We start from the raw sequence: 10,038 nt of genomic DNA, 5'->3' as shown, positions 1-10,038 counted from the left end.
CCTAAAAATACAAACGATTAAGGAAATGATAAAAGAAAGAAGCAAAAAATACCACGAAAAACTACCAGGTCACCCAAACAAATATTTAAAAGAATTAAGCGAGGAATAGTCCACTCAAAATGGCCATACGATGAAAAAAATGGCCATACGATAAAATAAAATAAATAAAACGTTAAAAAATTAAAAAAGAGAGACATCTCATAGAAGATAATCTCCCAAATGCATTTACACCCAGCATATTGTCTTAAAAAATGTATATTATTTTGATTTGCAGTAGAACAACGCAAATAAAAAAAAGTTGAAATTATTTGTTTAAAGTATATTACAACTTTAGTCAGGATTAAAAATAAAATCTGAATTATTTTCGATATGCAATCAATGATTTCAATGATTCAAAACAAGCAGAAAGTTCTTTGAATCATTTAAATCGGACGCTTAGTTCTCTCAAAAACTCCCATTTTTTGCACATTTAGCTCCGCATCTTCGAAATGGCTGGGCCTGCCTTTGCCAAAAACTAATAACCACTTCTCCCAAGCATTACTAATTGAATGATTTTTAGATCATTCAAATCGGATGCTGCGTTCTCTCAAAAACTCGATTTCTATTTTCTGCACTCTTTCCTCTTTATCTCCGTAACTACTGGACGTGCCTTTACCAAAAACTAATCAGCACATCTCCCTATCAATAGAAATCGAATGTTTTTGAGCCGTTCAAATCGGTTAATCCGTGCGCCCGAAAACGTGGCAGAAAATTTGTATCCATACATATATATACACACACATCCATTTTTTCTGATATGTGCCAAAATGTTCAGAAACCTTCAAAACGTCTAGAAATGCAAAAATTTTCAATTTCGATTTTTTGACGATTACAATAACTTGCCCTACGGGAAGTTAACAAGTACATTAGCCACTGACATTTATAAAATTATAAATAATTCAACTTAAATAATAAACTAAACAATTTCAAATCGTGTTATATATACAGCAAAGAATTGTAAACTTATAAATTTAGTGACTATGAATATATAATTTCTTTGATTAAGGACAATGATCAACGGTTATCCTATATCTATGGATAATGAATGAATCTTTTCTCATACTGGTGATAGAACAATGCAGAGGAAGAGCGTTTTTCAGTTGGAAACATATTGCTATCTATGCTTTCAAGTGAAAACTGATATCATTATTGCTTGAGATCAGGCTATTCGAAGCAGGTATCGAACCTGAAACTTCTGGATGGAATTCCATAGATCTAATCACTAAGCCACGGTAGAGTCCCTAAATGGGTTTTACATATTCAGTTGAAAACAAAATGAATATTATTATCGATGACCAATATAATAATATAAGATGCGCTATAAGCATACGATATTTCTATTTTTAAATTTAAAGCAAAGTTACGAAATGTAGAGCCCTACCAAACACATTTGATATAAAGTCAATTTGTTATTTTTAATATCGTGCTTCTCATAACAGAAAAAATCAGCAGAAATTTAAGCAAAAAGTTAAATAGAAAAAAAAAGTTCTAACTTACTCGGATAAGAATAAGCTTACTTTGTTATCATACAAGTTTATTGATATATAAGAAAGCAAGAACACAAGGTTTAGATTGGGTACATCAATGTTAAATCGTCTTGCAATTTTGGGCACATTAAATAACTTTTTCAGACTCTTCATTTATATATCACTGATTGCGAAATCCTAGCAAATTATTGCATCTTATGGCAAGTAAGTAATAAGATAAAAGAAACTTTATCCGACAATAAACATAGAAATTTTATGCCCTAGCACAGTCTAAATTAGAGCTAGACTTTACCAGACGACTTTGTTGTCTTCATTCTCTCGCTCGAACAAATATGGTGTGTATAAAGGGCCTCAAGGTAGTGAGATAGAATAACTTTGATTGGACATATTTCTCATCGATGAGGACGAAATGTGCGTGTGAAAATGTTATTTAGTATTCAGTAAAGTTATATGTTATATGTATATATTGGAGTGTGCATGTTTATGGGTTATCTACTATCATTTTGCTATGAAATGCACTGCATTAAACCCATTATTACTAATAATAATAGATATAGCGTCTACTATTAGAAGACACCGAATATATCATCCGACGCTTGTTAAAAGGCTCAGTGTGAATATATATACATATATATGATAAAATTGTTCTTGGGCGTCTATCCAGTAATTAAAAACAGTTTTATTGAAAGAAAATGTACGTTTTATTCAAGAAAACATACGTTTCGGGTCTTGATTTGACCCATCTTCAGTGCATACAAATAAATTTGAAAAAAATACAAAAACACACGAAATTGCACGAAACAAATTATGAAACAACAAATTATGAAACAACAAATTATAAAACAACAAATTGATAAAACGTCGAGTTATGTAAATTTTAAATAAATGTAAAATTAAAATAAATAATATATTTTATTATAAAAAAAAGCTTATTCCAAACGAACATGTTGTCAGCTTGGAGTATGTGTTACATGTGACTACTTGACATGTAACACATGCTCAATTGTTGCAAAATCAATTTGGCCACCTGATTGGATTCATACTTCTATTGAAACTACTTAATTTACTTTATTTAAAGAAAATAAATAAATTTTAATTGTTAAATTAAAAAATTAATTGAAATACCCATTTCAATCGTTATGAACAACACAATTGTATCATATTTCAACCTTTAAATAATTAGGTATACATATTTATATTAATCAAGCCTACGAAATCATTACCGCAACCGAATTAAATAATGTTTATATCGTTATGGCATAATAGTGCAACTGTGTTAAAACTTACTAGAAGCTATTTGGCGGTTAATAATTTGGCTTTGCTTGGATACTAAAGACTAATAGTCCCCTATACATTTGAACGTCAATTATAAAAAATCGTTAAATTATAGATCGAGTAAGAGAAAACATATAATCAGTGAAGATAATTGATTGAATACATAGAGGTTCCATATTAGTCCAAAAATTCAGTCCCAAGTTTCAGAAACGATGGTATTGAGTAAGCATATCGTCATAGACTAGAAAATGAGTCAATCAATCACCAGCTCTCCCTCCACACTGTATCTCCGAGTGAATGCATCAATATTTCATTAATGAATATTAATGTATTCATAGTAACATCACTTGAGTCACTATTTATTAGCGTCAGACGACGGTACAACGTCTTGTTTTCACATTAACGCAGCGCCGGCTAGTTGAAATACCCAAAACATTGATATTTTCGCGTCATTAATCGCTTGTTAACATGCACGAACAATTCAACATTTGAATGTCGTCATCATTTATAAGCTCCAGCATTTAACTAAACAGTGGGGTTGGAATAGAGGTGATAATGTCATTTTTAAGCTAAATATATTGCTTTTTGGAATTTATGGGGACGTAGTCAAGAATCAAGTTCAATGCTTTTATCTAGATCATGCGAGACTACCTCAAAATAATGGGAGTGGGCTAGTATAAAAACAGTTTGGCATATTGCTAGAGGTGTTAATAAAAAATAGAGTCAAACTTGCATGCTTATGTAGCCAACTTGTTTTTATTGTTTAATAACATTTTTGAATAATAGCAGCAAAGATTTCTTACTTCACTTATACATTTTAATAATGAGTTATTTCATAAAAAATTACTATATAACTGCTATATTGCAAGCATTTTTTTTTTGTAATTGTATTGGCCTCCGCTTTACAACATTTTTAGCCACCTACATTATTAATTATCATCATATATATACAGGGTGGCTGATATGTATTGCAACCAATTTCAGACCGCTATCATTTCTAAACCGCTCATCAGACAGATGACAGATTTATTCCAGTGATTGTTCATTTAATTGTTTACAAGCGTACAAAAACATTTTGATCTATTGCATTCAGAAAAAAAGTTATTCGTGATGGAAGTCAAGCGTGATAGTGCGATTGCTTCATACTTGGCTGAAAAACCTTAGGTGGCTAAATTTCGAGCCCTACAGTATTTAAATGCGAACAAATATTTTGTTTCTCGTACCATATCTCGTAACCGTGATACACTCAGTGTTGCACCGTGTCCAAAAAGTGGACGAAAAAAAACACTAACAACCCCAGAAATGATCCAAAAAATATAGGCAAAAATCAATCAAAATTCGTGTCGCAGTGGTAAAAAAATGGCCCGTGAGCTGAACATATCGCAAAAACGGGTGCAGCACATATTGAAAAATGAGCTTGAACTAAAGCCATTGAAGATCCAAAAAGTGCAAGAGCTCATTGATGCACAAAAAAAAGTTAGACGGAAAGAAGCGAAGGGGTTGCTTCGCTTGCACGAAAGTGGCTAGTTACCATATTTGGTTTTCTCAGATGGGAAGTCCTTCCAAATCGAGCAGTTTGTGAACAAACAAAATGATAGGGTTTACTTGCCAAAAAGGTCAGCTAAAAATTTACACCTTCGATTGGCCACCAGAACTCGAGCGCCGCCGACGGTAATGGTGTGAACCACTGTAACGGCCGATGGTGACATTCCACTCTTATTCATCGACCGTGGGATCAAAATAATTGCCGAAATTATCGGGAAAATGTGTTAAAGGCAGTATTGAAGTCCTGGGTAGACAAAAATTTCGATCGCAGACCATGGACATTCCAACAGGACTCAGCACCATCAAACTCAGCACGCGTCTACCAAAAATGGCTTATAAGAGAGGTTTTTCGCTTCATTTGCATCGCACAATAGCCACCAAAATCTCTGGATCTAAATTTGCTGGACTTTTGTGTCTTGGACATTTTGAAGAGTAAGGTTCGCACTAAAAAATACCAAAGTGTCGATCATCCCAAGAAGGCGCCTCGCCGGGAATGGGCCAAAATACCCCAGAGCCACTTTCGTGCAGCGTGTTATGGTTTTTCTGTCGTTTGAAGGCCATAATTCGTGCCAAAAGTGGCCAATTGAAACAAATATAAACTGATTCTAAAATTTGATGTTATTCCTGACATTTTTGCTTTTGAACAATGAAATTTAAAATGAAAATGACAAAGTTATAGCGCTTTACTTTGTTGCAATACATATCAGCCACCCTGTATATATACCATCTCTTCTTATATCCTGATATTCCAATCAATTTTCTGTCTCCCGATTTTCATTCTACTTCTTGTTTCTCAATATGTTCTTCTTATCTTCTAAACTAAACTTGTTTTTTACTTCTTACTTCTAATACAATTTTTTCTTGTATTCTTCAAATTAAAAATTCTTAATCTAGATTAAAATTTTATATTTTTAATTCTGGTATTGCTGGAGATTCGAACCAAATTCCTCCAGCGTGTGAGTCGAGAACGCTACTGAGTGAGCTATTTCCGCCACATTGCAAGCATTACAACCATTTTTTTTGTATATGAAGTATGAATATTATAGGTTTTTAATAAGATACTATTAAAATGAAATTTCTGAAATACTTATATCATAAATTAAATATGTTTTGTAAACTAGGCAGAAAACTAAAATCATTTTTGAATGAATAGTTTTTTGCCAACAAAAAATAAGGAAGAAAAATAAACCGCAGCAATCAGAAATTAATAGTCCTATTAGCTTTTTGCGACGATTTTCTTGATATATTGTTAGCCTATATTGTTTGTCTTGTCTTGTATATTGGTTAGCCTATCTATTTCAGATGAATTTAATGTTACTCTAACTCTAAAACTGATGGGCTTTTTGTTGGGTGCAGCAATGCCTGCTAAGAACTATTGCTTGGGTCTTTAACTTGGAAACAAAATGCTATCTATATTTCCAAGTGAAGACCTATGTTGGATGAACTTCAACACTTCTTGATATAAGACTGTCTGAGACAGGTATCGAACCTGGATCTTCTGATTCAAAACATGAAGCACTGATTCATGGTGGAGTCTTACCAAACACATTACTTCTGTATCCTCGTGAGAGAAGAAAATTTTACAATATTTATTTCTTGCAATAACAGAATTTATTATAGTAAATAGAAATTATCTTTCTCTGAGTTGATATAAATTTGCAATGCAGCAACAACGGAGCTCCATTACATTGATGGATGGGAGCCATGCACATCCTGGGATCAGAGGGAAGATTTGTGTTTTCAATTTACAAATATATGTCAAACCTACAACCAAAATATCTCTGTAAAAATATGCTGCTTGAAAAACTTTTAAATAAACAAATCAGTGCTATTTTTTACCATGTTTATTTATGCAGTTGCAAACATTTTATTATTTCAATTTACCGAAGTTTCGCATGAATCATCGTGTAACATAAATCTCAAAAACTCGTCTGGCTCATGGTATGAAATATTAAGCAAAACCTTCTTTAGCATAAAATATAATGTGCATTGGAATATTTAATTTCAATAACATAAAAAAATGATGCCTATATTAGTGAAGGCGTTGAAAAGAAGTCAATTTTAGTAAATATGAGTGAATAGATTTATATTCCAAGAGCGATATCAGCGCCAAATGCATTCCATTTTATTATCCTCAATCATAATGCTATGCAAAAATTAGTAGATATTTTCAAAATAATTTATGTGTTATAGTGTACCACAAAAATTTATCTATTTTGCTCACTCCCACAAGCATAAGATATGATAGACGAGTTCATAATAAATTAATTAGTATTAAAATTTCTCACAAAATATAAAAAATGAAACAGAGCTTATACCAAATATGTGAACTGAGTGTTTCGGTTGAATATGTTTAGGAAATAATTATAGGATTTTACCAGAATGACTCACTGCGCACTATAATACCGCGTTTATTCATTAAATATTTATGCATGTATATTGATTTGTTATTTTATAAGAACAAGATTTATATCAAAAAAACATTTCTTTCATTTAACACAAGAAATATCAGTTCATTAATATAATATACAGATTGAACATGCAATTTGAGAGTTTTGTATGTAATTTAAATTGCTCTAATAGTAACATTAATATACAACATGTGAAAAACTGCAATGATACTAATAGATTTACATTTCTAGTAATCGGTTCCTTGGCATTTGCAATGTTTATTATTATATCTGAAAACATTAATTTTTTTTTTTTTTATTATAAATGGTGCTCTTACCCCGTTCTACATAAAACGTAACACGACACGAGTTATATTTAAAGATTAACAAATGAAAGGAGTGCGATAGCTCGTCGTCATAATTATATAAGGATTCAGTTTCAGACTAATTATTTGTGCAGACGCAATTTTATTGCCATTATCAACTTACAAATAATATAGTTGAGTCAATAATGATAATGATAAATAGCACAAGAGAGTAACGATGTTCGATCTCTGTTAGAGACAACCTCATATTTTCACAAAAAAAAATGGATCAAAATCATGTCCGAATCATGCATATACCTAAATATTATATGATCGATTTATTAGATGAATTCTAATAACAACTACCTATCAAATATAGGTTAAAAAGGGTTGCCATCTAAAAACAGCGCAAAAGAAGTTTGAGCAGTATAGCTCATTTAAGTAGGGACTGTAAGTTTCAATTGCTGTTCAAAAAATAGGAATGAAAAAAAGCTGAACATAGCGATGGATCTAAATTTGGATATGATAATTTCATTACTTTAAGTATACTTTAACTCTTCAACCCTTTCCACTCGCAAATTCCGAGATTCTATGAATTTTGCCGCCGGAGTGGCAGTATTCGAGTCGAAAGGAATGAATGATTCCGGGTTGAATATTACTGAAATCTAAAATAATCATTGCTTGATAACTGTAAGAGGCTTTTTAAAAATCTTGACAAAAATTAGAGCATTATTATTATTATTATTATTATTATTATTATTATTATATTAAATATTATATTATATTTTTTGAACAGAAACAGCAAAAAGACACCCATTGAAAAATTGTACAATTGTTTTCTTGTAGCATGAAAATACAAATGTAGATTAAATATCTATTTTTATTGAGGCCGACCATTTTGACTCTATATAGGTAATAAGTGGTTCTTTGTTTTATTAGAATTTAAATATATTCAACCTCCTTGTAGAAATATACAATTTTATATTAGATTTAGTAACATTCAAATTAACTGAATGACGTCTACTAATAGACAAAAATAGCTCAAGTCCAGACTTTTGATTTAATAAGAATGTATATATAGGTATTATATTGAGAGATTGAAGAAATCAAGTATTAATAACTTTGAATACGTATAAATGTATCTTTATATTAATATTGTGTGATAACGAACAAATGTTTGCTTATGATAACGTACCTTAGAAATAGCGTCACAAAACGTATATAACGTAATTATTACCTGATAGCATATGGGAGAGTGAACCAAAAGATAACGTTGCATTCGTATTTGGTTGTTGTGTTCATATATTTCTACATAACGTGTACATAATGGCTTAAATAAATTGAATATAAGGCAAGACCATTCCACCAAGAAAATTCGAAATTTCATAAAAAAAATAAAGGATACTATGTTCATTGGTATATTATATAATGAAAATATAATTCCAAATACACACACACACACACACACACGCACACACATATATATATATATATATATATATATATTTTAGGGTGGTCCTTAATATGAACATTTTTGAATTTCCTTGCTCCCAGGGGCTCAAATGCTTCCAAATTGATAAAAAAATCCTCTATAAGTTTTAGCTCTTAATATTGTCTTTTAGATAGTGCGCAATTCAATCAAAGTTTTGTATGGAAATAACATGGGAAAATTTTCAAAAATTAAAAAAATTTTTTTTTAGATATAACAAATGAATGAGTTTTATTCAAAATACGACGCTCTACAAAACGAATTATATAAAACCTGTTTTGTAGAGCGTCGAATTCTCAATAAAAGATGACACTAATTGTCACTTTTAATTGATTTGTCGCTAAGTTATATCTAAATTTTTTTAACAAATTTTCGAAATTTTTTCCATACTATTTCCATACGAAGCTTTGATTGATTTTGCGCACTATCTAGAAGTAAAATTAAGAGCTAAAACTTTTAGAGAATTTTTTTTCAACTTGGAAGCATTTAAACCCTTGAGAGCAATAAAATTCGAAAATGTCCATATTAACCACCCTAATTCATATATATAGTCCTGAAGATGGGACGGTCATAGTTCCGAGACGTTAAGTTTATATTAAGTTAACGTTTAGTTAATATTAAGAGCTACAAACTTTTAGAGATTTTTTTTTATTAATTTGGAAGAATTCGAAATTCGAAAATGTCCATATTAACCGCCCGAATACATATATATAGTCCTGAAGATGGAACGGTGATAGTTCCGAAACGTTCACAATATATGAATAATTTTTAAAAATATGTTGGTTTTTCATTACTATTGGTGTTCTTGTTCGAAACTAAATATACATTTTTTTCTAAAGGTACAAAAACCACGTATTTTTATATGACAGAACTTTTTCATAAAATTTATTTGCTAGTTTTAAGCATATATTATACATTAGAACCTAACCTCTTAAAATCCACTGTCCTAAATAGTTTTACTAAAACTATAAGTTAGAATGATTGTAATCTATAATATTTGTAAGGTTTTCATATCGCACTTCAAAAATACCTTTATCACTCTTACGACAATGAAAATCCCTAAACATATAGATTCACGATCAGAGCGTCCTGATAACATTTTCTATGATCCCCCCATTGCTGTCATTTCTAGAATTTATCAGCGGAACGCCCTTTTCTTACCTTACACAAATAGGATGCCATGTAGGCCATGGTCACTCATAACCTTAACACTTCGTGCTATTAACCTTCACAGTTGAACTTGGGAGAAATAGTTACAACCCGAAACCTTCAAGATAGTTACATTTTCTATGGCTCAAAATAGACTGAAATAATGAAAATAATGAAATGAAAGACGCCCACTAATGAAATGGAAAACTCGAAAAAAATATTTCTTTAATATGTTTATAAAGCCAAATTTATCGCTGTTGGAGAAGTTTATATTTTCCACAGGAAATCCGATTCTCAAATGTGATGCTTTGTCGATGTTTGAAAACTTTATGAACACAAAAGATTCAAAAATATGCAGA

This window comes from Ctenocephalides felis, unplaced genomic scaffold (assembly GCF_003426905.1).
Source record: "Ctenocephalides felis isolate EL2017-DRISC unplaced genomic scaffold, ASM342690v1 CF-g0.4_SCAFFOLD_03572, whole genome shotgun sequence".
Taxonomy (NCBI): domain Eukaryota; kingdom Metazoa; phylum Arthropoda; class Insecta; order Siphonaptera; family Pulicidae; genus Ctenocephalides; species Ctenocephalides felis.
The sequence above is the reverse complement of the archived record's forward strand: the minus strand, read 5'-3'. Positions refer to the sequence as shown.